Source organism: Monodelphis domestica, chromosome 2 (genome assembly GCF_027887165.1).
Source record: "Monodelphis domestica isolate mMonDom1 chromosome 2, mMonDom1.pri, whole genome shotgun sequence".
NCBI lineage: Eukaryota > Metazoa > Chordata > Mammalia > Didelphimorphia > Didelphidae > Monodelphis > Monodelphis domestica.
Window position 1 is genome coordinate 535571155 of NC_077228.1, and position 25200 is coordinate 535596354.

Here is a 25200-nt window from a genome sequence, read left to right on the forward strand (position 1 = left end):
CACCCAACAAGCCTCTCCAGCGCAGCAATCTCCAACCCAGAACGACCCCACGGAAAGGTCTCTCTCAAAAAGCCCAGGAATCCATTCACAATAAAGTTCTCTCCCAAAAGACCAGGAATGAATGAATCTTCTTTTCGGTCTCACCTTTTATACCCCGTTTTCCACATCACTTCTGGTCTCTTCCCCTCTTCACAGGAACCAATCACAGCCTTTCAATTTGCCCAGCACTGCCCAGGGGTCAGTGCTTGTGGCCTTTGGGGTTGAGAACTTTTTCTATTAGTGACTTACTCAGTGTTAAGTAGGGATACTTTAAGTTCTTGATTGATGAACAAAATAGACAAAGAGAATTTTAATTCTTTCTTCACAGAGCCTGGGCCTAGAGTCAGGAAAACCTGAGTTCAAATCAAGCCTTATTAGGTATATGGCCCTGAGCAAGTCATTTCACCTGTCTGCCTCAGTTTCTCATCTGTAAAATGGAGATAATAGCACCTGTCTCACAGGGTTGTTGTGAGGATCAAATGAGAAAATAATTGCCAAGTGCAGTCTGGCATGAGTGGAATCTTTATGTTAGCTTTATTATCACTATTATTATTACTCCAGACCCCCACTTTTCTCCAAGCTAAATCATCTTCTGAAGATCACTTCCTCTCCATCTTGATTCCTTGACCAATCCCCTCCCTGTAGGAAGTCGCAAAGGACTCTGGGCATCCACACACTTCTAGCTACCAACTCTCCTACACTCATGTTCTATTCACGACCAAATTAGAAATACTTTTAAAATAAAAAATTATAATTCAAACAATCAAAAAAAGCAAACAAAATCACTAGTATTGAATGTATTTGTGCAGTATTTACAAACCAATCTGGTCAGGGACAAAGACCTGCATATTCTTAAGTCAGCTTCTCATTCATATTCTTGACTGCCTCTCTCCGGGGATGCGCACCTCACAAACAGGGGGCAACAGGGGCCTTTGAATCACAATTACAGAAGACAGAGAAAAACATCTCTTTTTCCTATTCTGGATAAACAAACCACTTTTGAAGAAAGTTGTTCCCTTTCCTTCCAATGACTCTAAAGTTACTAGAGACAAATAATCTCCTTTCCTTAAAAACCTAAAATTGACCTAAAGTAGTTGAAAGAATACTAAAGTGCCCTATTCAGAAGAACAGAATTCCCTGAACATGCAGGGATTTGGAACTCACCTAACACGTAAAACTACAATGTCAGTAAAACTCTATGGACTTCCCAAGATGTATGTTAGCTGGGAAGAAGGTACATGGGAATGGAAGGCAGTTTTTAAAGTCCTCATTTCGGGGCAGCTAGGTGGCTCAGTGGGCAGAGAGCCAGGTCTGGAGATGAGAGGTTCTGGATTCAAATCTGGTCTCAGACACCTCCTGGCTGTGTGACACTGGGCAAATCATTTAACCCCAACCGCCTAGCCCTTACTGCTCTTTTGTCTTGGAATGGATACTTAAGCATCGATTCTAAGGCAAAAAGGCAAGGTTGGGGGGGGGGGGGGGGTTAAGTCCTCATTCAGAAACAGAGATTCTTGCTTTCATGTGCAATCCTTTAATTTGCTACTTTGTATTTAGAAATAAATATGGTTTTGTTTTGGAGAAAAAAACGAAGTCCTCATTCAGTTGGTCTTCAATGGCCCCAAGCAAGCTGTTCCGTAAGGGTGAGAAGGCCACAACTACTATAGCCCACGTGGGGTATACAGAGTCTGGTGGGGCGGCTTGCTGAGCCCTGCCCTGGGCTGCCTTCCTCTTCTGGTATCTACCTGCCACGCAGCTCTCACCTGAGTAGCATGCAGTGGCCATGCCCGGCAGGCTAAACCCGGCTGACGAGAGCCAGCAGGTTTCAAATGCACTGATGGGTTAGGGGCACATGAAGACTTCCCCTGGCAGAAAGGACATGGAAGCAACGGAAGTAGGCACTGTGGAGCACTTAGAGCCGGGTCAGACCCAGAAGATGCCACGGTGTGCCTGCATCCTGCCTGGACAATGGCCAGTTGTCTGGCCACTGGAAGAGAGTGAGGCCAGACAACTTGGTGTAACTCCGCCCCTCTTAAATCCAATTTAGACAAAGGCATTACCAGGAATCCCATCATTTTAGTCCTCTCCACCACAAAGGACGATAACTCACCGGCTGACGCGGTCACCAGCAGAACCCTTCCAGCCCACGTCAAGGACAAGCAGCAGAAATGCTCTGGAGAGGACAGGATTCTTGACACAAACCAACAAGTACTACATTCCAATCAAAACCAAATTTCATTTTGTTTGGACGGAACCCAAATCTACAGTGAAGAAAGTTCAAGCTTATTTCTGGACCGCTCGTTTCTAATGAATGCCCCATGCTGTGCCTCGAGTTCCAACAGAGAGGCAATCTTTGGCCAACCTTTCCGTTTCCCTGGTTCATCTCCATTCCCCTGCCACGGGGAAGAACTTCATGTCTCTTTAATGTCAGAGAAGAAATGGGCTACAGGAATGCTTTTAAGAGAAGTTTAACGCTCTCTCTTCAATCCATCAATCAATCAACCAACAGTAAATAACTATGAAGCACCTGGGCTAGGCAATTTGAAATATAAATGCATAGTAAGGCGGTCCCTGCCTGCAGGTGCCTACATTCAACAGGGGTGTGTGTGTGTGTGTGTGTGTGTGTGTAACAACATGTACACAAATTAGTATATACGAGATAAATAATATAGAAATACATTCACTCTGACTGGGGAGCAGGACTTTAACGAACACAATTGGGCGTATCAGAAAAAAGACTCCTGAAGGAGGCAGCACTTGAACGGAGCCCTGAATAGAGTAGGAATTCCAAAAGGCAGCAGAGACAGGGAGGGAAGGTGTTCCAGTCACAGGGAACAGCCTGGGTAAGGAGTTATGGAGGTAGGAGTTACAACATGTAATGGACCAGCTTGGTTGCACAGGAAAATGTGAGAATAATAATATATAACCAGCCTGGAAAGGTAGGCTGGAGCTGAACTGTGAAAGACTCTGAAGGCCAAACCAAGGTAGGGAACTCCTAGAGCAGTGATAGAGAACCTTTTTAGAGACTGAGTGCCCAAATTGCATCCCTTACACTGCATGTGAGCACCCCTGCTTTACCCCAGATAGGGGAAGAAGTGCTCCCTTTGGGCTACTAGGCAGAGGACAGGTCATGTAAGAAATGTCCTTAGATGTGCATGGAGAGGGGGAGGGCAGCAGCTCCCCCTGGCATGCTCTGGCACATGTGCCATAGGTTTGCCAACACAGCCTTAGAGTTTCTTGCTCTGCAGTTTAAAAATAGCCTCCCATTCTAACCCTCTGATAGTTCCTTGGGCACTAAATGGGCATGAATGCAGATCTCAGGCCCTTCACAGAAGATCTACCTCCTATATGTGAGAAAAGACTTCCTTTGACTCCTCTCAACAGAACAAAACATCCTTTAAAAAAATATTCCATACTCTCCAAATGTGCTCAAATCCCTTGAAAGTAGCATTAGATCACTTCCTTGGGCAAAAAGCACTGTAATGATTTAGAGGCAGCAAGGGTGGCTTTACAATTCCAAAGCGTATTATTAAGAATAAATGCTCACAGTTACATGATACAAGGTATTATTATACCACCTTTATGAGATAGGTAGCATAAACATTATGATCCCCATTTTATAGATGAAGAAACTCAGGCTGAAAGAGACTAAATGACTTGCCTGCAGTCAGATGGTAAATTTTTGAGTTGGAATTCAAAGTCTGTCCCTTATTTCCAGGAACACAAGAGGTTAATAAATAATGACTGATTGATTTTCTGACTCTAAATCTGATGATCTTTCTACTACTCTATGCCATCTCTATTAAATGGGAAAAAAGAAGACACTTCCCAAATACTATGCCAACCAATGAATTCTTAAGTGGGTATCGACTTCTGTTAGGAGCTTTGGGGAGCTACTGTTCTATCAATGTTATTTGCATCTTACGAGATAAACTCCAACTATTCTTTTGGAAGAATTACATCTTAGCCTCATCACTCACCCCCATTCCTTCACTGTAAGTGAAGAGAGCTGCTACATAAGTGGACCTTTGGGAGCTGTTAAGCATATGCCAAAAATAACTCATCTACTGACATTGATTAATAAAAAGCTATTACACTGGCAAGTCCCAAGAATCTAAAGAGAATGACATCACTTTGTAACGCATGCCTTAAAACCTCAGTGCCAGTAAACACAGGTTTTCCTTCAGACTGAATTTGGACTAATCCGACTCAGTGAAAGACTGGCTGGGAAAAGGAAGAGTTTGTGAAATGAACAGCATAAATTGGGCACCTTGTCAGACTCCTCTCAAAAACAAGATCATTATTAGTGAGGAAAACACAGCTCTAGAGGTCTAATATAAAAAGATGAAGTATGCCCAATAGAGAGAAGGTGTTTGTCATTCTTTTCACCATCACTCTTTCCTATGGTTCTTGGGATCAAGGAAGAATAAAGTACAAAAGAAAATGAAGGGAGCTCTAAAAGTCCTCTCTCTCTTCTTACTCACAAATGACTAGAGATTATAAATAGGAATTCTGACACCTTCAGAAAAAGAACTGTTGGAGTCAGATAGATGCAGATCAAAGCAGACTACCTTTCATATCAGTGTTTTTGTGGTTTTATTTGAGGGTTTTGGTTATATGTGAGTGTGCTCATACAACAATGACTAATATGGAAATGTGCTTTCCATGATAATACAAGTGGAATAAAATTAAAAAAAAGGAATTTTGGCTCAGTGTGTCCTAACGCATCCCTGATGATATCCTATGGACCACTTCTCAGAATGATATTTCTGAATGTACAAAACAAAATACAGGGGATTACAAAGGAATCCAATTACAATGAAATAGTTCTCCAAATAGATTTTTTTCTTAGTTCTCAGACTCCACGTTAAGAATCTTTGCCCTGCTTATGACAAAGAATGTCATCTACCTCCAGAGAAAGAATTGATGGAGTCAGAATGAGTATCGAAGCATTCTATTTCTCATTTTATTTTATTTTGTGTTTTATTTAGGGATTTTGGTTTTATGAGTATTCTACAACATGATCAATATGGAAATGTTTTGCATGATCATCCATGTATAACCCAGATCAAACTGCTTACACCATGTCAGGGAGGAGGGAAGGAAGGGAGGAAGTGATAATTTGGATCTTATAATTTCTGAAAATACATGTTAAATAGATGCAATTGGAAAAATAAAATATCTAAAAAAAATGGAAAAAAAGAATCTTCATCCTAGAAAAATCATGTCTAATAGTACTATTGGCCACTTTTACTAAAAAGTACACTGTTTGAGGCAGAGGTACAATCAAACAACCAAAAGCTCATGTGTTTCTGGGAGCACGATAAAACCTTTATTTTTAGTTTCAACTGCAGATATTAAGAAATCTCTCTCCAGTTTCTCAGGAGAAACAATTCCCTTTACTAAATTCCTTTCCCCTTGCTCTTTGCCCTACCTCTTTTCTTTTAGGAAAAGTGGATTTAAAAAAACAAAGCTAAGGTCAGGAAAATGGATTTGGGGTAGTAACCAGACTAAGAATGGGAGATAGGCTTCCCCCAATCCCAGTGGGGATTAGGATAGTAATCTGAGGGAGTGGTCAGAGAGGGACTGGGTGGCTTTAGAAAAAAGATTCTCTTCTGTTGGATGAAGCAACGAGTTAATTCTTGTCAGGAAATTTCCATTCTTTAAGAATTTAATAAAATATGACTTTGAAGTGACTTATGTCAAAGAAAAACGGCCTGGAGCATGAAGAGACTTGTGCTAGTTTGAACCATTCTATCTGTCTCTCAGCAGAAAAATGCTTGCATTAGGATGAAAAACAAAAAGGGTTTCTGTAGGCCTGTCTTGACAGTACAAAGTACAGTCCCACTCCCAAATCCTCTTTTTTTTTAAACCTTTAATGCCTTAGTAGCAACTCTAAGATAAAAGGGCAAAGGCAACGCAAATGGGGGTTAAGTGACTTGTCCAGGGTCTGAGAGCACATTTGAACCAAGGTCCTCCCTACTCCAGGCCTAGTGCTCTATCCACTGAGCTACCTACCTATCCCCTCACTTCCAAATCCTCTTAAAGTAAACCTTCCCCTTTACGAACAGCTTGCAACTGGAAGAATAGAGGACAATTGTGCAATTCCATAAACATTAAGGTTACTATATTCCAAGCATCTAAGTAGGTGCTGCTGGGGTTACATGGAAAATGACAGAGTCCCTGTCCTCAAGGTAATCAAATAAGATCTGTGATCTAGATGTCAATATGAATGACACGAATCACCTCTCACTTGGACAACTGTAAGAGTTTTCTGTCTTATCTCCTAGCCTCGAGTGTCTCCTCACTCCAATATATCCTCCTAAGCATAAGTCTGGCTCTATGTAGGGTCCAGCCATATCAGCCTACTTGCTGTTCCTCACATACAATATGCCATCTCACCTCTGTTTCTTAGTAGCAGCTGTCCCCTCCACGTATCGAATGCTCCCCCTCCTTGGCTGTCTTCCTTCAAGAGTCAACTCAAAAGAATAGAGAGATAAAATAATGGAACATACCAGATAAGGGATATTTAGAAATAATAGAACCCAATAACCCAGTGTATGATGAAGAGGAAAACATAAACTTACCTAGGGAAAAACTCTCTATTTGATAAAAAGCTGCTGGGAAAACTTGAAAGCCGTCTGGACGAAATTAGGCTTAGACCAAACCTCACACTGTGTTCTAAATGGATATGCAATCTTGATAATTAAAGACCATACTATGAAAAAATTAGAAAAGAAACACATCTAAAATACCTCTAGACTGTGAGAAAGAAATATATTCTTAGCCCAACAAGATACACAGAGGCAATTACAAAAGATAAACTAGAGAGTCTTTGATTACCTAAAACTGAAAAGCTTCTGCCGGGGCAAAATTAATGCATTTAAGATAAGAAGGGAAGTGGTTGAATGAGGGGAAAAAAACCTTTATGTAGGAAGATAGGCACACTAGTACATTGTTGGTGGAGCTGTGAAATTATACAAATAAAGTGACTAAAATGCCTGTATCCTCTGAACTAGACTCCATTACTGGGCTTATACCCTAAGGAAGCTGTTGAGAAAAAGTTCCCATATTATGCCAAAATCTTTATAGTAGCACTTTTTGTGATAGTTAAGAATTAGAAACAAAGCAGATGCCCATCAACTGGGGAATGGTTAAACAAATTGTGGTAAATGAATAAGATTACAATAATGTAAAATTCCTGTGCTAAAATAATGTGGAATGAACACAGAGAAGCATGAAAAGATCTGAATAAACTGATGTAAAGTGACATTTAACAGAATCAAACAACACTGTGATTGTTCTTTGTCCTTTATTTTCCAAAAGGAACAATGACATCACAAGATAGTGTGAACTGCATTTAAGTGATGCACAGGCACACAAAGCCATCAGCCTCATTCTCCTTTCCAGGGACCAGTGGCAAAACAAAAGTCAGGACAACTGACGGCAGACTGGGAGGCAGTGGATGACTATGGCATCTCTGAAGTCTGACCAAGCTCTAAGGCTCCACAGAACACGTTTCGGCCACCTCCATGGCTGATGGAGACCATTCTTATCTGTTCATTACGTGGGGGGCAAAGGGGGGCAAGTCTTCATTCATGTGCTTGAGACCAGCACACCCCTAGTAGTAACTGTTAGTTACCCTTGACTCACTTTAGCCCACCTGTTAAGTCAGTTTACTGGGGTGAGGCTGCTGGGCAGGCTTCATTCTTGGGGCCACAAGTGAGACCCATACATGAGTGAAAAGGGGACACATGGAAAAGCGGATGAGCAGCCCTGAGTGTGCAAAGCTGTGGAGACATCTAGAGCCCCCGCCCACAGAATTCTAGTCTGGGCTTGCTAGATAAGGCCTTAGTTCACACTTTGGGGTGGCTGATCTTTTTGCCTAAAGCTCAGAGGAGCTCCAGGACAGGACAATCAGGGTGAGACTGACTGGATCAAGTACTCAGCCCCTGACCTGATCAAGATCCGAATGAGCTCAAAAGCTTGCACCTAAGCCTGAAGCAAGTCTTTAAGCTATCAGCATCTCCAGAGTCTACTGAATCAGCAGGAGGAAGGGGCTCCCAGAGCTCTAAGTCCTCAGATGAGACCAGAGAGTGAGTGTGTGTGCGTGCGTGTGTGTGTGTGTGTGTGTGTGTGTGCGCGTACGCTCTGTGCAAGAAGGAAGAGCAGCAGCAGGTTTAAAGGCAAGTCTGAGGAATAAAAGGCTGCCAAGGAAGGCTGAGGCCACTTTGAAATAACACCTCAGGCCGCAGGACCTGGTATTTAGGTTCAAACAAATCCAGTCCACAAGCCCAAGATGGAGGTTTGGAGCAGGGAGGGCTTTCAAGTTCGTTTTCAGTTCCTTTTATGCTTGAACCTGTGTTTTCTGCTTGCTGAGTCATCTAGGAAGTTCTACGCAGCTTTTCTGAATGTGGCATAAGTAGGTCAATGGAGCCAGAACAGTAGTACTGGGATACAGCATTTGGAGGTGCAAAGCACCCATCACACGACTAGAAGTAGCGCATCTCCCTTATAATTCTGATATGAAGCGGCTTTAGACGGCCACCACAGCTTCTACCCAAATGGAGACATCACACTCTGTCGTAGGAGACAGGCCTCGCACCCACACAGAATCGGTCCTCCTTTACTGCCCAGACCGGCCTGGAGATGGTCTGATGAGAGCAGAGCAAGTACTACCGTACTTCTTTGGAGGTGCTGAAAGTGACCATAACAGTCCCAAATAACAAAATTCAATGGCAGCCGTTTGGGGAGTTGGTTTGTGGTTCGAATAGCTGCATTTTATTATTTAAGACCAGCCTGTAATTCCCTGGTTTCAATAAAAGGTGAGTGAAGGACTGGGGAAGGGAGAGGCCAGGGGAACCGCTGGATGGGATGAGAAACTGCTCTGCTCTGGGCTGCCTGAGGTCCTCTAGCCCAAAGCACGACAGAAAAACTCCCATCTACAAAATCCCTGACAAGGTCACTGCCGGAATCCTTCCAGTGATGGGCAACTCACTGCCCAACAAAGAAAAGATTTTTCATCTTGGATAGCTCCAGTTGTTTTTAAGTTTTTCCTAATATTGAGCCAAAAGCTCTTTCCCTGTAACTTTCATTCAGTTATGCCTCTGGAGCTAAATGAAACAAATTTAAAACTTTTCGGGGCATGAGGAGTATATCCATGTCTAGGTGCTTCAGGGACATGTAGGTGGCTCAGTGGATAAAGAGCCAGTTCTAGAGACAAAAAGTCCTGTGTTCAAATCTGGCCTCAAATGCTCCCTCAGATGTGTGACTCTGAACAAGTCACTTAACCCCAACAGCCTCACCCTTCCTGCTCTTCTGTCTTCAGTACACAGTATCAATTCCAAAACAGAAGGTAAGGATTTTAAAAGAAAAAAGTTGTGCTCCATTAAAATACAGTAGCGAGGGAAGTAAATACCTAAGAACAGAGCACAGATATATGAACTAGGACTTCAGAAACACAAATGAGGAATTTCTAGCCAGGAATGGAGATTAAAATCGATTTCCCTGGAGATAGTCTAAAGAAGAAAGAAAAGAATGCCAACGTGTGCCTTCTAAGGCAGCAGTCAGAGGAGCCCCCAAGCTATAAGAAGAGTTGTTAAGGCCAGAGGGTCAGTAAGAAGAGAGGAGTGATACGAATAACCTCAGATTTCTACTCACAAACATAAAACATGTAGGCAGCAAGCAAAAGGAACCAGAGATTTTAACGTAAATGATTCCAATTTCTCATATCACTGAAGATTTGTGGGTTCTATCTCATGACTCAAATATGGCCAGAGGAGCACAAAGATTAAAGAACCAGAGGCACCCCGGTTATTGGGAAGATAAAACTACTACAAACTACTCAAGGCCAACTGAAATGTGGTGAAGAATATTTGGGTGAGGGGATTAATGTAGGAAGAGAAACAAAATTGTGGTACAAGTATACTATAGACCACAGGTTGGCAAAATAATATTTTTTACTTAAAAACCATTCTTAGCTCATAAGCTATACAAAAACAGAATCTGGCCTGGATGTCCCAGTTTGCCAACCTCTGCTAAGGTCCAAACAGACTAAATCGGAAATGAATAAATGAGTTTCAGAAGTTTCAAAGCTGGCAAGGAAGGAAATTTGATTTCAACTATCTGCAGTTCCGTTTCTATTAACAGTAGAACAGTGGTTAAATTATCAATTTGCCTTGATGATAATAGCATTCTTCCCTAATTGGAAACAGTGAGGGGAACTGCTCTTCTGGACCAATTATGACCAGGAAAAACTAGTTGCAGAGGTTGGAATTACTGGAACTTTGGTAGAAAATAATCATCACACCTTAATATTTGTGATCAATAGGGCCAAGAAAGTGTGAATTAGTCAACTATGTCCCCTAGATTAACAAGGAATTCAGAGAAAGGACATGTAAGACAGATCTAAAATAAAACGGAGGAAGTTAGCCAGCAACACAAACATGAATAATCCCAGTAAGAGGGAGCAGGGAATGCATTCACCAACTAAATTTCTAAACGGAAAACAAAAGGAAGAAAGAAGCAAGGACAAATGATTTTTAAAAAATGAAATAAAAATGGTTAGGAATGCTAGACAGCTAAGTGGATGGAGCAGTGAGTGGGCTTGTAATCAGGAAGACTCATCTTCCTGAGTTAAATTCAACCTCAGATTCTTACCAGCCATGGGACCTGGGCAAGAGACTTCACCCTGTTTCTCTTGGTTCCTCATCTGTAAAGTGTACTGGAGAAGGAAATGGCAAACCACTCTAGTATCTTTGCCGAGAAAATCCTAAATGGGGTCTCGGAGTTGGATATGACTGAACAACAATAAGAATAAATGCTAAAGACAAGAAAAAAGTGTTTTTTAAAAAGTCACACTGGAAGCAAGATCAAAACTGGGATAAGATCACTGCTTAGGGTAAATGAGATGATAAAAAGAGAAAGAGAAACCGAATTTATCTCTGTGTTTTCTTTTTGAGTGGCAAAGTATGGAACAAAATTTGGCTGGCAGAAAATTATAACCCACAATAAAATAACTTTCACTGAGTTGCTCTCTGTGAAGTCATGTCACCTGGCCCAAATTGAAAATATATCCTAGAATACGTAAAGAACTTGCCAACATGGTGGCACAGTAGATAAAGTATCAGGCCAGCAGACAGGAAGACCTGGGTTCAAATCTAGTCTCAGATATATACTAGCTGTATGGTCCTATGCAAATTACTTAACCTCTGTTTGCCTCACTTCCTCTATCTGTAAATTGGGGATCATAACACCTACCTCCCAAGAAGGCTGTGAAGATCAAATGAGATAAAAGTAAAGTGCTTGGCACAGTGCCTGGTACTAAGTAAGCACTATATAAATAGTAGCTCATAATAATACCAGCTAATAATGTGATTGCTGAACACATTATATCAGTAAACCCTAAGAAATCATAGAATGGAGGGGCAGGTAGGTGGCTCAGTGGATTGAGAGCCAGGCACAGAGACAGAAGGTCCTGGGTTCAAATCTGGATTCAGACATTTTCTAGCGTGTGACCCTGGACAAGTCACTTAGTTCCCATTGCCTAGTCCTTACTACTCTTCTGTCTTAGAACAAATACACAGTATTGATTCTAAGATAGAAGCTAAGAGTTTAAAAAAAATGCAGGTAAGAGAAGTCTGCAGAACAGGAAATTAATAACTGTGATTCCAATTTTCAGATAGGAAAAATGTAGGTTCTTCAAACTATAAACAAGTAAGTTTTATTTTTATTCCTAGAAAAACTAATAGAATACATTAATGAAGAGCTAGTTTGTGATTAATCAGAAAGGGATGGATCTCTACAAGTCTTATCAAAAACAAGACTGGCTTAGACAAACTTTTTCAATCATTACTTACTTTGCAATACCAGAGAATTACTGTTGTCAAACTTTTCAGTCTCAAGACTCCTTTATATTCTTAAAAATTATTGAGGGCCCCAATGAATTTTTGTTTATGTGGGCTACAAAGCTATCAATATTACCATTTTAGAAATCAAAACAGAAAAACTATAAAATATTTATCTAATAATACATCTTAAAATATTGATAAATGCACTACATGTTAAAATAAATAACATTTTTATGAAAAAAAAAACACAACTATTTCCTAAAACAAAAAATGAGTGAGAATAGTATTGTTTATCTATCTTTGTAAGTCTCTTTAAAATTGGGGGCAAGAAAAGAGAAAGGAATCCTCATATTTGTTTCTGCCTTCAATCTGTTGCAATATGTTGTTTTGGTGGAGTCTACAAAGAAAATCTGTTCGCACAGATATTAAAGACAGAAGAGTATCTTAATAGGTAAATAATATCTTCGTAATATTATGAAAATAGTTTTGACTATGTGGAGCCCCTGAAAAGGTCTCACAGCCCCCTAGGAATCTGTGGACCACACTGAGAACTACTGCACAGACAATCCCTAAAGACTTCTTTCAACTAAGTCTCTCCCAAAATCCTCGTAGAGAAGACAGAAGAATGTGGGCAGGATGACAATGCGAGCAAGTGGAATAGTAGAACTCACTGAAAGTGATGTGGACTAATATCAGCCTGGAAAGGGGTTTCCAATGGAGCACCAGAGGCCTCGGGCTACCTACTGCTCAACATTCTTATCAGTATTCTGAATCTTCCTGGTGGCAAGCTTATCAGATTTTTAAATGCCAGAAAGCCAGGAAGAGGAGTTAGCAATTTGGATGATGTATTCAGAGCATAAAAAAATCCTGACAGTGGCCAAGAGCAGTAGGATGAACTTAACATGTGATAAAATTTGTAGGAGTAAATGTAAGGGCCTACCTGTAGGTTCAAAGATGAGGCAAATTACGAAGCATTTTGCAACCTATAAAGTGTTATATAATTAAGAGAGATTTTTTAAAAATCAACAACATAAATACAGGGTACATGACAACAGTTCAAATGAAAAGGATCTCAGGGTCTTAGTGGACTATGAGCTCTATTACAAATAAGTATTTTGGGAGATGGTAGAAGACCTGATCCATTCTTGGGATTTCTCTAACCTGAAGGAAGGCAAAGAGAAAGTGATTCAATAGAGAAGCAGGAAATAGAAAAGAAATATAGATTTATGTGAGGCTTTCCCCCCAATCTAGAATTCAAGAAATAAGTAGTAGCCCTAATCAAACCCTTACCGTCTAGATGAAATAGTTAAATGTTACTTGCTATCTTCAGAGACTTGTACAACTTGTTTTTTGGTACTCGTGAAGCAAGGTGGTCCAAATGGACATATGATCTAAACATGAAAAGTCACCTCATTAAAAAGTTACAAAATGACAACTTATAACCATTATTTGGGAGAGAATTCTTAACTAAACAAAGGAATATGGCAATTAATATTAAAAAGGATCATTTGATTACATAAAATTCAAATATCTTTTTCAGAACAAAAATCAATGCAGCAGGGATGAGGGAAATTATAAAACTATAAAATGGGGGGGGGGGGTTATGTGATAAAATTCTTCTAAGTCTTAAGTGGGAATTGATACCACCACATAAAAACAGAAGAATTTCCCCAATTTTAAGTGGTTAAAGACTATGAAGAGTTGGTTTTCTTTCTTTCTCTTTTTAATAGTCAGTCATTGGTTTGAGGAACTCTAAGTAAAGAAACCCTCCTTCTAAGACATCTCAACACCTGCTCTACAACTATAGCTTTATATAACAGCCTGGGTATTAAATGCCTTTCCTAGAGTCACACAGTCAGTATATCAGAAACAAGATTTGAATCCACATCACCTGGATCAGAGGCCAAGGCTCCAAAAAAGAAATATAAACTATCAACATCCATATGAAAGAAGTCTCTGAATCACTAAGATAACTACAAATTAAAACAACTTTGAAGTTTGACTCCACACATGTCAAACTGGCTAAAAGAGTATAAGACAAAAATGAAAGCTGCTGGAGGGGCTGTGGAAAGACAGGCACACAGATGATAGAGCTATGAATCATCTCAACTGTTCTGGTAAAAAAATTTGGAATCATACTTTAAAAGCCACAAAATTACACCTATTGTACTCTTTAAACCAATGATAACATTACTATTATGTCTCCAAGGATGTCAGAGGTAGAGAAAAAATACTTCTAGCTACAAAAATATTTATAGCTGTATTTTCTGTAATAGAAAAAAACTGGAAACAAAGTAGAGAACTTTCCACTTTGGCATCCACGAAACAAATTGTAGCATCTGAATATATATATATTCTGCTAAAAGAAATAAACAATGTGAAAAAATTAATGAGTCTTTTATGCATTGAATATGAAAAAAAAGCATGAGTCTTCTATGCACTGCTGCAAAATAAGCAGAACCAAGATAACAAAAAGTTCAAACTAATGAAAAAGGAAACAACATGGAAAAATAGCAAAACTCTGATCACAGCAGTCACCAGCTGTGACTTCCAGGACTGTCTACAAACGTGTCTTCCTTTTCTCAGTACAGAAGTGAAGAACTAGGTATATGTTGTCAGGAATAGCCAACAATACAGGGAATGTGCAACTGTGTTTGGAACTGGCCGTCTGTGTTTGCCAGGGAAAGGGAAGAGGAGCAGGATGGGATCTTTGGTAAGTGGCAGACTTTTTAAAAGAACATCAATAAAGCTGGGGCGGGGAGGAAGGTGGGGAGGGGAGAGGAAGGGTAGCCACAGATCAGGAAATGATTCTTCCATGTCACTTCCAAAATAAAACCATTTTAACATAAACTGATTCCGTCTAAAAAAATGTTTTTAAAAGTGTCTTGTCTGCAGACCATTTTTCAAAGAGCCAAAAGAAAAATCTGGACTGATAAGAACAAACATAAAAATAAGTATTGAATTTTAAAACTTCTGATGAAGCATGAAAAGGTAAAGCTTCAGTTTTTTTATAGAAAATATCCATAAAATATGTAATTTATAATATATTTATAAAATACAAACTAAGGTATGTATATGAAGTCTCACGTAAGTTGTTAATTCATGCCAAAAACCAAAATTAAAGCAATTTTCTCTCTTACTGCCTTAACCCTAATGCTAGAGGAATTCAGCCATGCACACCAGTGGCTCACAAATCATACTTTCAGAGGCATTGTGCTCAAAGAAATCAAAAGATATTACCTACCCCTCTGACTTCAAAGCAGAGGCACTGCTTTTTTTTTTCTCCTACTCTCACTTTCTGTCTTCGAATCAAGGTTCCAGGCAGAAGAAAGGTAAGGGCTAGGTAACTGGGGTTAAGAGACTTGCCGAGAGTCACAAAGCTAGGAAGTATCTGAGGCCAGATTTGAACCCAGGACCTCCTATCTCTGTGCCTGGCTCTCTGCCCACTGAGCTACCTAAGTGCATCCAAGGCACTGCCTTTTTAAAGAAACCACTCCAGATGACATGTTATTCTATCATTTAAAACTATTCAGAAAGATAAAGTCAGTGGGAAATGGAAATGGAATGAATCTTAGAAAACTAAAAATCATTGGTGAAGTCGAGAAGCATTTGTTAAGCTCTTCCTAGACCGTGGAAGCTTAGCCCTGGCCCTGGCCTAAGCACTGGGGATTTAAAGAAAGTCTCTGCTCTCTAGGATTCCCCTGTCTAATTGGGGAGCTACTCCTCAGGAATGAACCTATCTGCTCTATTCAGTAAATGGACAGGGCCCCTGCTGCTATAGTTCCTGCTCAACCATAGAGAAATACCTCACAAGATCTTGAATCATTCCAGCCACTGGAAGAGGGCAGGGCTGACCTCATCCTAATGACGTGTCTAAAGTGCTTAAGAAATATTACCTCATCTGAATTGCTCAACAATTCCCTCTCTGAGTTAGGAACTAATCATGCCCATTTTACAGTTGATGAAGCTAAGGCTCACAGAAGGGAACAGACCTGCCAAGTCACACAGCTGGATTGGGGTCAGCAGGATCTCTGTCGGAATCCAGGGGTCTTCACATGAGATCGTGTTGCCCACAAGACAGCACAACGATGAGCCATCCAGGCTACCCGCAGACTCTTACATGAAAGGACTTATGGGGAATCAAGTCCCAAGCTGAGCAGAGCTGCCCAGTTATCCCTGACAGGCGTGTGTGCAGGAGGTCTCCAGGGTGCTTGCCACTTTCCCCAAAAGCCCATTCCACTTGGGAACAAATTGTTTTTGACTTACTCCCATCTTCTACTATCTGCCCTGCTGCTTTTCCACTACCACAAGCAGGATCGGGCAATGTTTCCTTGGAATGGACTTACATATACTAAATTCCATTGGAATTCTATTGTTCAGAATATAAAAATATCTTCGTTAGTCCAACAAACATTAGGCGCCTAATATACGCAAGGAGCTGAGAGAGATCTATATCCTCAAAAGCTACCTGGCACTAGGTTCACAATCCAGAGTGGAAGAGCAAGTGACCTGCCAAATAAAAACACTAGCAGAACACAATCTGCAAATGAGAGGCGTCAGAGACACTGAGGATGCGAAAGAAGCAACGATCACTTCTGGCTCAGGAGATCAGATAAGGCTTCACGGAATAGGCAACAGTCGAAGCAGGGCCTTGAAGGGTGGGTAGGTGAGGGGCATGCCAGAAGTGGGGAATGGCCTGGCCAAGGTACAGAGGGGGTGAATCAGGGGGCACATCTAGCCCAATCTGGCCAGTCCACTGAGCAGATGAGAGAGTCGCACGCGATAAAGCTGAAGAGACAGACTGGGGGTCCTGAATGTCAGGCGAATGGGCTTGGGAGCCTTGGAAGGTTTCTGAGCATCTCAATGTGACCAAAGCTGTTACACATTAGGAAGACTAATCTGACAAGCATACTAGTATGGGCTAGAGGGGGAAACAGGTCAGAAGGTGCATCTCAGGATAAGCCTCAGTGACAATGAGGAGCAATGAGTACCTGATGGAGTGGGAAGAACAAGAAGAAGAAATAAGATTAATTTACACATAAGTAAGGAGATAGAGTGCTGGGTTGGGAGTCAGGAGACCTGAGTTCAAATCCAGCCTAGCTGTGTGACCTTGGTCAAATCACTTCACTTCTGTTTGCCACTGAAAAGGAAATGAATGGTAAACCACTCCAGCATCTTTGCCAAGAAACAGAGGTCCACAGGGTCATGAAGAGTCTGAAACAAGTGAGCAACGTACAAACGGGGCACTCAACACAAAACAGTGAGGTGAGTAGCTCAAGCATTCTCTATTTTAGGGAGAGGAACTATGATCTGAAAAATGACTTATTCAGACACAGAAAAGAAGTGACAGAGCCAGGCTTTAACCGTGACTCCAAGACCCGTGTTCAGCAAGTCAGAATCTCAGCGTCCACCTCACTCAGTCTCCTCTCCAATGCACTAATCCACCTTCAAAACCATCAACCAATGGTCAGCCCAAGGCTCAACATTTTCAGAAACAGATTGTTTAAGAGCATCAGGTTTTTTGTTCAGATGCTGGACAGCTCCAAACAGGGCAGATATACTTCTCTCTCATTCATATTCAAGCTGCTGCCCTGTAACTTTAGTCAATCAAGGAGCATTCACTAAGCATCAATGTATTAAAGACAAAAGTGAGACAAAATCTGCCACTGGGGGAAAGAATAGGTTCAAAGTTAAGTAAATGCAGGAGAAATTTAAGAAAAAAATACAGAGATGGGGTGAAGGGGTAGACACACTAACAGCCTGTGGAATTAGGAAAGCCCTCTTAAGAGATGGCACTCAAGTCTAACCTTGAAGCTAGCTTGAAAATGGAGTCAGGGGAGTGCTCTAGGCATGGGGTCAGCCTCTGCAAAGGCAGGAAAGAAGTCTCTGGCCTGTTAACGAGGAATGAGAAGTCCAGGGGGGCTGGATCTTGGAATGTGTGAAGAGGAGTTGTGGGTAACAAGCCTGGAAAAGCAGACTAAAGCATGAAAAGCTGAAAAAGTAACTTTGTGTTGATCATAACATCAATGGGGAGCTAATGACTTAACCTGAACAGAAGGGTAACCTGATCAGATCTGTGATTTAGGCAAACATCTATTTCACAGCTGTTTGAAAGATAAGACTAGAGAGAAGAGAGAGTCTGGAGACAGGGAGAGTAAGAGTACCACTACAACAATGGAGAGGTGAGGAGGGCCTGGCTCAACTTTGCAGTTTAACACAGAACAAACCTATCCTCTTTCCTACCCAACAATCTTTCAAATATCTGAAGGTGTCTACCATGTCCCCTTAAGTCCTCTCTTCTCCAAGCTAAGGACCTCTGTTGGGCTTCACCACTCATCTCATCGTCCTAACTGTACCCCATGACCCCCACCTCTAAAAACTCTCCTAAGCTGTTAAAGTCCCCCTGACGGAGACCACTGTCCAGGGTACCAGAATCTTAAATCTTGGATACAGATTCAGGATCTCCTTGATTCAGCCCCTCCCCAACACACCTTCCCATTCTGTGGGTACTATCTTTTCCCCAGGAATAAGACAGCATCACTACACATTAGCAGCTGCACCCATGCTATCTATGCTTATAGCCAACACTCAACAATCCCTCAAGTCCTTTCCATGTGAACTGCTATCAAAACCAGGTGTTCTTCAGTTCTTTAGTATCTAAATGCATCAATGACTGATAGTCATAATTCCTGTCAAACTGTCTTACTGGTTCCAGCCCATTCTTTAAACTCATTGGGCTCTTTCTGTCTCCTTAGACTCATCCCAAATATTGGCTACCCCTCCAGAATTAGCACCAGTGTCCTCTGCCCCACAAAGCAAATCATCAGGTCACTTTTAATGTGTGGTTTGACAAGCACCTCCTAACCACAGGCCTAGAAAGATCAAGGTACAAGTATTTTTTAATCACCATTTTACAGATGAGAAAATCAAGTTCAAACCCAGAATCATACAACAGGGATGTGCTTAGGGCCAGGACTCAAACTTGGGTCTTTTGACTCTAAAACCAGAATTCTTTCTCCTACCCTCTACTGCTTCTCAGGCAAAGGGAAGGGTTTCCAGAATGAACGTGATCTCAGAAATAGAGCCAACTTGGTTAAAGACAAACATAACACCCTCAGGGTGACCCAACTGGGCAGTTTCACAGCTGGAAAGGCAAAGTGTGAAAGAAAGTACCCCTCCCACCTCTCACTTCATTTCCTTAGATCGGGGATCCTCTCTGCTGCTGCTTTCTTAATCCCCCAATGACTTTTGTAAGAAAACAAAGAGATTCCCAGAAGGCCAGTCTAGTTGTGGACAGGTAAATGCTGTGTCAGTGTTTAGGCCTTTTTATTCTCTCCCCACAGCAAGGGCAATGTAAGGAGCACTGTCCTTGAGGGCCCACAGAACTCGAGGATACTTAAGGCAAGATCACTTCTCTCAGAACCAGTCTCCTCACCTGTAAAAGGAGGACATTTTTAAGCAATTGCTATCACAGACTACTGAGAAGAAAAGGGCTCTCCAAGCAGGACTTCCAGCATCTCAGACATTTAAGCTATTAATAACAATAACATTTCTATAGCACCTAGGTATGTGCTAGGTACTATGCTAAGTGCTTCAGAAAAACCATCTCATTCGATATTGCTATTACTACCTCTGGATCCAACAATAGCCACTCTTAAGACAAAACATTCCACTTCCCAGACAGAACCCCAAATCCTTCCGTGGAGGTGGAAGAGTCCTAAAGGGCCATCCAGCCCAATCGGGACTCTGAACAAGAATTCTCTCAACATCCCAATAAGAGGCTACCCAGTCTCCACTTAGAGACCTCAAGTAAGAGAAATCCACTCCCTGCCAAAGCAGCCCACTCTCTGTTTCGGGGGCATTTGCTCTCCCCATGACCAGAAAGTTCTTTTATCATCTCTAGGTCCCCTCAAGTACCTGGGCTTCTAGGGTCCAGCTCAAGTACCAGCTCCCAAAGGAAGCCTGGACTGAGACAGTCCCAGAAACAGTGGGAGATCTCACTCAAATTACCAGAGACATGGTTTGGGTGTGACCAGTGATTCCATCTGTATAGGAAACTCCCTCCAGAGCTTCCTGGGAAGATTAAGAAGAGCACAAACATCCAATCAGGATGTGTGAGAGGGACAGAACTAACCTTTCTACAAGGGATGGTTGTCAATCCAAAATGCCAAGCTGCAGCATTACAAGTAATACAGCACTCAGTAATTACTTGGTGGACACATCCAGTATTTACTTATGCTGTTGCCCCCTCAGGAAAAAGTTCCACCAGGGCAAGGACTTTCATTCCTTTGTTTGTTCTCAGCCTTTGGTTCCTCAAAGAAATGGGTTTTGATTGATTACAAGAAGGTAAAATCTACTTCTGCCCTCAGGGACCAATCAGAGTAGTCCTATCTCTACCACACTGCAGCCTTTCCATACCAGACACAGCCCTGGTCTTCCCTTCTCTGCTAGTCCACACATATTAGGAGACCCTCCAACCAATGGGAGATGGTCTTCACAAAGTGAAAATGGGATCCTTCACAATGAAAAGAACACTGGCTCTGGAGTCAGTCAGTCAATAAACATTTATTTAAGTGCTTGCTTTATGCCAGGCACTAGGCATACAAAAAGGGTAAAAGGTAATCCCTGCCCTCAAGGAGCTCCCAATCTAACAAGGGAGACAACAAGCATATACTTATTTATTAAGTATAAACAAGCTCACTGTAGGAAAAAGGAAATAATCAGGAGGGAAATAATCAAGGGGGCCACCTTCAGGTCGATGGGACTTAGTTGAGACTTAAAGAGAAAGAGCATTCCAGGCACAGGGAGATAGTCAGGGAAATATGAATAGAGCTAAGAGATGGAGGGTCTTGTTCAAGGAGCAGCCAGGAGGCTGGTGACACTAGATCAAAGAATCTAAATCAGGGAACAAGGTGTAAGAAAACTGGAAAGGTGGGAGGGGACTTGGTTAGGAAGGTCTTTGAATACCAAACTATTTTGTATTTGATCCTGGAATCCTAGGGAGCCACTGGAGGTTATTAAGTCAGAGGCCTTGGATTCAAATCCTGACTTTGACATTTGAGCAAGTCAAACCTGGCCTCAGTTTTAAAAATGAGGGCACTGCACTAAGTGGCCTTTGATGTCCCTCCCTTCCACCTCTAAATCTAAGATTCTGACACTCCTGCTTGCGTCCTCTGGACACTCTTCAACTTAACCACCTGCCTATGAACCATGGGGCCCAAACCTGGACACAATGTTCCAGAAATCATCAGCCTGGTTAAGCTTCCTGTCATAGGAGCCCTGAAAAGCACACCATCTATTCCTTCCTCCAAGCTATTGATAAAAATGTGTAGACGCGGGCTGCCAATCTATGGCAAAGAAGCTGGACTAGATGATCTTGTTCTCTGCCAGCTCTAAAATCAAGAATTTGGAATTTCCCACATCTTTTTCTCCCTGGGCTCTAACAGAGGGACATATCCCAGGCCTTCCATGCTCAAAAGGGAGGAGAGGATAGGGTTAAAGAGATACTTCCAACAAGAGGGATGGGGGAAAGGTCTAGGAACCTGAGAAAAAAGTGGGGGCAGGGGAAGGGGAGAGGAGTTGGGGTTCTCCTGCTCCAGCAGGCCAAGAAGAATGAGGAAGGAAATAGTCTTCCAAGAGAAGGGGGAGGTGAGGAGGGAGGGAGGGAGGGAGGGAGGGAGGGAGGGAGGGAGGAGAGAGAGAGAGAGAGAGAGAGAGAGAGAGAGAGAGAGAGAGAGAGAGAGAGAGAGAGAGAGAGAGAGAGAGAGAGAATACTGTGAGGCTGAAGGTGAGAGAGCATCAACCACAGGAGCAGGATGGGGAAGATGTAGGGTGTGCCACTTTGTGAGAAGGGGATAAGAACAAGAAGGAAGAAATCTTGGGGTAGCACTAGGTAGATCTATGGGGGGAATGTCACAGGCACCTACCTATAAGGACATGGCAAGGTCTGCAGTCTCATATTAGGGGGGCCTCACAAGGGCCTAAGAGGACATGGGGGGGGGTGTCACAGGAAGTGGGGGGAGTCCACAGGGGTCTATGAGGTCATGGGAGGGTTGGGATATTCTGCAGCCCCATGTGGTGGGGGAGGAGTCAGAGGGTCTAGGGAGACCTGGGGGGAGGGGGGAGGACTTGCAACTTATGGGGGTGTATGTCACACAGAGGGGATCCTGCAGCTCCACAGTTATCACAGGTCCTGAAAGGAAATGGGGATCCTAGAGTCCTATGTGGGGTGTTACACCGGAGGGGAGCCCTTAGCCTGAGGGGGATCTGTAACCTTACGTGAAGGTCAGGGGAGCCCTGCAGTGCCAAGGGGGGGGTGTCACACAGAAGCGGGGTGACGCTGAGGGGGAAGGTCGATGTAGCCTTCCAGGGGGCCACACAGAGGGGGGTCTGCAGCCTGATCAGAAGGTCAAGCCGTCCTGCAGTTCCATGGGGGGACTCACGTGGGGGCTCCTGCAGCGCCATGGGGGATCACGCGAAGGGGGGGTCACGCTGAGGGGGAGGGGATGCTAAGGCCTCACATGGGGTCACACAGGTGGGGTTCTGCTGGAGAGGTCGCAGAACCCACATGGGGAGAGATGCTGTAGTCTCCCTGAAGAGTCACACTGAAGGGGGACCCTGCAGTCCCACAGAGAGGGAGTCACGATGGGGGGAGGGGACGCTGCGGCCTCACAGGGAGTCACACAGAGGGCGGGGGTCACGCTGAGGAGGGGTCATAGCTCCCACATGGGGGGGTCACCCTGAAGGGGTGGGGACGCCGCAGCTCCCACTGGGGAGGTCACCGGGTCCCGAGGGCTCGGGCAGGGAGGGGGTGACAGAGTCGGGGCACCCCGCGTCACCCGCCCACTCACCTGGGGAACCCCACACCATCCCCCGGCCCTGGCACGAGATCCGCAGTGGCCACACTCGGGCTCTCCGGCCTCCGGCTCCAGCCCCTCAGGCAGCGGCGGCGGCAAAGGCGGAAGCGGAAGTAAAGGGGAGGGACCAGAGAGACTTCCCACCGCTGATTGGCTAACGGCCTCCCCAGCCCTCCCACAATTTTTTTTTAAACAAGAACTTTATGCGTTTCTCGAATTCGTCCAGTCACACACCTGAGGTGGGGGGGAGCCAAAAGAGAGGCGGGGAAAGCGGCCTGGTCAAGGGGCCAGAAAGCTTGGGTTCAAATCCCGCTTCTACCCCTTCCGTCTTCCTTTCCTTATGCTTCGTGCCCTTGAGGCGAAGGAGGTTCAGCCTTCGGGACTTCGCTTCCCGTAATGCTTCTGGGGAATTGCTCAAAGGGAGATACCTTCTGAACTCCATTCCCCAGGAGGCTGTGCCGGTCGGCGTGGTGATGTCATCAGGGAAGCCTCTGATTGGTGGGAAGCCTTCTGAGGGGCGGGAAGATTTAAACGCCGGACTTCGAAGAGCGGCGCCGGAGGCCAAAAGACCGGGGAGTCCACCTGCAGATACCTGGTTGCGAGACTTTTGCAGACCGAGGATCGCGTCTAGGATCTCTGGTCTAGCCTGAAAGTGGGGCTTAAGGACCGTAGACGAAGACTACAGAGAAAATCCTCATCCGACAGATGAGCCGGGCTTGGAACCTAACCTTAGGCTCCAAATCCAGCTCTTCCTCCTCTTCTGCTTTATTCCCAACTCCAAGGGAAGGACAGTAAGGGCTAGCAATGGGGGTTAAGTGACTTTCCCAGGGTCACACAGCTGGGAAGTGAACCGAGGACCTCCCGTCTCCGGGCCTGGCGCTCCGTCCCTTGCGCCACCCTGCTGAGCTTTATGTCTTCGAGTCCAGCGCTCGGTCATAGTAAGGACAGTAAATCACTTTGCCCGCAGTATCCCAGTCTTGGCAGGAAGGGGAGGAGAACTGGCCAATGAGAACGCAGGTTTTAGGGCAGGCGCAAGGTGCTGAGCTGATGGGGGATCCCGGCGGAAGCTCTGGGATTGTGCTTCTGGAGCGAATGATGCTCATTCAGAGCAGGTGCAGGTGCAGGTGCCGGTGCCGGTTTCCCATCAGCCTACTACACCGTGGTAAAAGGTTTCTGGGTGGCTGCTGCACTAGTGTACGTAGGAAAGGCTCAAACAAACAAAATCTCTCTTCCTGGTCCCGAGCAAGTCATCTGACTGCGCTGGGGCTGTGAATGCCCAATTCTGCCCTCCTGGCTGTGGTGTGTGTATTCTTGGGTAAATGAGTACCGGGGCAGAATGGAGCACCTTACAGTCTCGTGAGCTTTGAAAGGCCAGAAGACCAGCTGGGATCCATAGTGCGAGTCTGCCAAGGAACCAGACCGGACTTGCGCCTTGCTTTACCCATCCCAGAAGTGGATCAGTTCGGCATCTCGGACATCTGCAAGCAAGAAAGCAACTGGTCCATCTTTTGTGCCACACTCCAAACCACTCTAAGTTTGAGCTCACTCTCGTCAGAGCCCGAGTTGTTTGTTTCAGAGGTTTCTGTACTTCCCTTTTGCTATACCTTCTCTAACTTTCCCTTTGTAAAAGCGAATTGATGCCTTTCCCACTTGACAAATGGTCAAAGGATATGAGATATGAGCAGGCAGTTGGTTCTCAGATGAAGAAATAAAAACTATCTTCAGTTATGTGGAAAAATGCTCCAGCTCACTATTACTTAGAGAAATGCAAAGTAAAACAGCTGAGGCATCACCTCATACAGAGGTGTGGCTAATATGATAAAAAAAAGGAAAATGCTAAGTGTTGGACGGGCTGTGGGAAAGTCCGGCTACTAATACTAATAAATGTTGGGGGAGCTAATGCAATCATCTGGAAAACAATGACCATGCCCAAAGGGCCATAAAACTGCCTACCCTACCACTAGTGGCTTTGTATGGCAAAGAGATGAATGATGGAGGAAAAGGACCTCCTTCTACAAAAATACTTAGAGCAGCAAAGAATGGAAATTAGGGAATGGCTGAACAAGCTGTGGCATGTGATTTTAATGGAATACTATTATGCCATAAAAATGACAAGCACAATGATCGCCAAAAAACCCAAACAAACAAACCTGGGAAGAATCTTATGAAGTGATGCAAAATGAGGTGCGAAGAATCAGAAGAACATTATACAGTGTCAACAATAATGTATGGTGATAAACTATAAAGGACTTTACTATCAACAAGGCAAGGATCCAGGCCAATTTCAAGGGACTCGTGATGAAAGAGGCCAGAGAAGGGACAGATGGAGTCCAAATGCAGATTGAAGCATCCCATTCTTACCTTTTCTTCCTCCATAAAGTTTTCTCTAGTGTAAGCAACATGTTTTCTTCCACAAAGTCATGAACACAGAAATATGTATTATTACTAACACAGGTACA

The 25200-nt window shown here is 43.5% G+C and overlaps 1 protein-coding gene across 10 annotated transcripts in view; it reads right to left on the bottom strand.

Annotated features, from left to right (window-relative positions):
* UBE2F (ubiquitin conjugating enzyme E2 F (putative)) overlaps positions 1-22872 on the bottom strand; it is a 104126-nt gene extending 81254 nt beyond the window's left edge. Inside the window, exons 1-5 of one of the 10 annotated variants that reach the window (XM_056820014.1) lie at positions 22736-22867; positions 13176-13276; positions 12826-12868; positions 6624-6754; positions 6439-6515 (exon numbers count right to left, since the gene is read on the bottom strand). The gene's annotated coding sequence lies outside the window, so the exon portion shown is untranslated. Of the gene's footprint in view, positions 1-6438; positions 6516-6623; positions 6755-12825; positions 12869-13175; positions 13277-22163; positions 22183-22327; positions 22522-22735 lie in introns of those variants that run through there. The other 9 variants (XM_056820010.1, XM_016429353.2, XM_056820013.1 and 6 more) reach the window with 9 other exon arrangements.
* Between the last annotated feature and the right edge of the window lie 2328 nt (positions 22873-25200).